Source organism: Echinops telfairi, unplaced genomic scaffold (assembly GCF_000313985.2).
Source record: "Echinops telfairi isolate 266 unplaced genomic scaffold, ASM31398v2 ScPeMD7_18;HRSCAF=68, whole genome shotgun sequence".
Taxonomy (NCBI): Eukaryota; Metazoa; Chordata; class Mammalia; order Afrosoricida; family Tenrecidae; genus Echinops; species Echinops telfairi.
In genome coordinates this window covers 504,436-508,151 of record NW_022103915.1, presented here as the reverse complement: position 1 = coordinate 508,151, position 3,716 = coordinate 504,436, and positions in this window count along the sequence as shown.

Below are 3,716 nucleotides of genomic sequence, written 5' to 3'. Positions count from 1 at the left end.
CTTTTTTTCTGGGCAAGAACTGGTGGTTTTGAACTGCTGACCTGTGATTAGCAACCCAGCTCATAACCACTAGGCCACAAGGGCTCCTCGAGGCTATGGCCAGCGAAAAGACAAAGCACACCTCTATTGAAGCCATTCCTTGGTGTCTAAGAGCCATCTGGGACTCAGAGAGAAAGCTCAGGACCATTAGAGGAGTCTGTCCAAGGCCTCTGTCTGAAGTGGTGGAAGCCGCTGGGCCCAGACACACCAGGGAATGGGGCCTGGAGACTCCGTGGAGCAGCACCGAGATGAAGGAACAGTGGGGCAGAACCACACGTGGGCCGGCGTCCTGGGCCATGAAGGCCAAGGCCAAGGGGCCACACAGCTGAGAATCTGAGGACTCCTGACTGTGTCCTTACTGTGAGCTGACCCTGACTGGTGGTGAACTGTGAATTTTCCTAGTAAGCCCCCTGAATTGTGTGTACTGTGGCTGCTGCCACAGTGATGGAGGCCGGCAGACGGGGAGTGGTGTGGAGGGATGGTTAGTGTCAGAACAGAGTAGAGAAGGATGAAGCAGGGAGGTCTGTCTGTCTCTGCCTCGGGCTGACAGAGAGGCCAGTGCCCCGGCGGTTCACTGCAGCACCAATAGCTTGCAAGCCTCCGCCCTTTTCTATATGTCGAATGGTTCCGTTAATTTGTAGGAATTGTACAGAGAGAGCACATGCATGCGTTCAAACACACAGGGGGCACGCTGCTACTGCTGTGTGCTGCCCAGGTGCCCGGCAGCCTAGGGTCAGGGCCTGCTGGTCCGCAGATGCAGTTCCGGGTGCTCAAGTCTTTATGGAAGCAGTTTGCTAGGTTCTTTCTCCTGGGGGTGATTGGTGGGTTTGAACCACCGACCTCTCGGCTAGGGGCGGGGTGTCTGAGCCACTCTGTCACCGTGGCTCCTGGACGGGAAATGGACAGGATATGAAAAGGAAAGGGAGGATAAACCGAGATGCGAACCAAGAAAACCCAGCAGAGGCGGCACTGCAGAAGCAGGACTCGGTGTGTTGATCAGGAAGAGAGCACCCACCGCAGCAGCCTGGCCTCGTCTAGAGTTCCGCCCAGTCGGATCCGACCCATAGCACCCCACACACAACTGACACATGGATGCTCTGTGTCAGCGCCGACTCACATGTGAGTCCCTGGGACACTCAGGACACCCAGTAGCTGGGCACCATGACACTGTCCAGTGGCAGAAGGCGATTGATTGGCTGGTAAGGGGGCAAGGACTCCCTCTGCCGACCCTGCAGCGGGGTGGCTTCCTGGCCCCCTGAACTGCACAGCCCCACCTCACCCCCAAAGCTCTCCATGTTCTGCAGCTAATGACGTCCAGCGTCCAGCCCCTGGCCAGGAGCCCCTCAGCTGTGGAGACTTGGTTCTGGACACAGTGCAGCCACCCTGAGGCCTGCCCCGCTGCTCAAGGCAGATAATGGCCTCTGAGGGGCCAGCCTGACTGGTTGACCGGCCAAGGTCCCTCCCTGAGGTTGCTGCCAGGTAAGTTCCCTGGCGATATGGTCTACAAGACGTCTCCTCTGTGACAGGGTCCAGCTTCTCAGAAAGCAGGCTTTGCTTTGTTGTGGACCCTTGCTGCCCTCCAAGCCAGCTGTGGCTTGGGTTTTTGTGCTGTATTTCTGGTCCGGGTGGGTTTATTCTGGAGTGAGGGGGACAAACACCCAGTGCCCTGTTTCCTTCAGGTGACCACTCTGTAGATGACCTCTCTGTGTCTCCAGCACCCCAACGACTCCAACACCTCCTCCAGGTGGCCACTCAGGATTCCTTCCAACACCCTGATAACCGAAGCCCTGTCCTCTCAGACAGCTGGGTCAGCCCAGCCTCACTGGGACTGTGTGTGCAAGAGAACTGCCTGCTCTGTACCACCTCACCATGGTCCCTCTGTCTGAGCCCATCGATGGCCAGTATTCGTCCATCTTGTCCAGGGTTTTCTTCTTTGTCACTGTCCCTCCACTTTACCTGAAATGCCCCCAAACTCCTACACTGAATGACCATGTATGTCTGTGGCTATTCGCTGTCCTCTGGCCAGTGTCCAGCCTCCTGCCAGCACCACACAGCTTGGTCTGCACCCAGACAGACTGCCCCCATTGCCCAGTTGGCAAGCCCTTTGTCCTTGCCCCCTTCCCCCTTCCTTTTCTTCAGGGAAGACAGTGGGCCTGGCTACGCAGAACCTTAGACCAGCCAGGAGCATCCAAGTGGGGGAGGGTCAGTTTTGGGGCAACTGTGGCCTCGAGTCTTGGGTCTGCCCTATCTTGCTGCCTCCCTCCGGCCTCCCATCCCCCTAAGATACCAACTCTCACGCCTGCCCAATGGCATTTGCTAGGGAAGGAAGTGGACCTCGAACAAGCCGACCCGTGAGTGTGAGCTGGTTTGGAAGCAGGTTCTCTGGAGGCTCGATCAGCGGGACTAGCCCGAGGTTACACCTGAGCAGGGCAGGTCCTGGTCACATCTGAGCAGTGTCCTCTGAGGGAGGAGACACAGGCAGACACACAGACACTCCTGGGAACAGGCGGCCAATGGGGAGATGCATCCAGGAGCCTAGGGACAAGCCTGAGGCCATCAGAGGCAGGATACTCCCTGGCGATCTGCCTACCATTCTTATCAGCAGCCAGTTTATGAGGCTCCCTCACAGCGCCCCCAGCTCTGTCCTTGGCTCTGCGAGAGCCCCAGGCTGCATGCCCTTCTGGGAGGCCCTTCCACAACTGGCCGCCTGACCTGGGAAGCCTGTCCAGTGGCTGCCATGAGCTTTGGTCCACATGGGGCTTGGCCACTGGTCTTGATAGCCCCTCCCCTACCTTGGCCAAAGTCAATTCTCAGATGGAGAAAGATGCAAATACTGATAAATCAGTGGTGGGCCATTTGCCTAGGGGAGGAGCCCTACTGGCATAGTGGCTCAGCAAGATCAGCAGGTCGAGCCCACCAGCCACCCCTTGGGAGAATGGAAGATGCTGCTGCCTGGTCCTGAAAGGATTTGGAACCGTGGAAATCCCTGGGGGCAGTTCAACTCTGACCGAGATGGTGGCTATGAGTCGGAAAGGCCTCAGTAGCAGTGGATTATTTACCTAGAGGTAGGCAAAGCCAGCGGGGTCATGGAATTCAGAGGGTGGGGAAGGGCTCTGGGCAGGGGTTGGGGTCTCAGGGGACCAGCGTGTGCTCAGCAAAGAGTGGGGTGGGGAGCTGGAAGCTCACAGGGTTGGGGCCCATGCTGTCCTGAAGCGGAGGGGTGGGAGAATCCAAGTACCTCTCCTGTCCCTTTCCCTCACACCAGGCCTCCTACCTGAGAGCCCCACCTGAGTTCCAAGCCCTCTCAGATACGGCAGGCAACTTTCCGCCCACCCCCTGAGGCCTGCCCATTCTCGTCCCCTGGCACAAGTGCGCCTGTCCGTCCAGCACCATGGGGGCGGGGGGGGCGGAGGGGGGCGGGAGGGAGGAGGGTTTCAGCGACGTGTGCCAGGTCGAGGCCTGGGACCAGGTAAGGCCCGGCCTGCAGCCCTCCTCCCTCAGGACTAGCCCCTGCCGGCCCCACCTGGAATGCAGTCAGGGCCCCGGCCACCCCTCCCTCCCCGCCTCTGCGCGCTCATCTCTTTCCTCCGGGACTTCCCACACGGGAGGTGACTCCGGGAGCTGCGGCCACGCTGGAGTGCCGGCCCACCTGGGCGATCAGGTGGGCGACATCGATG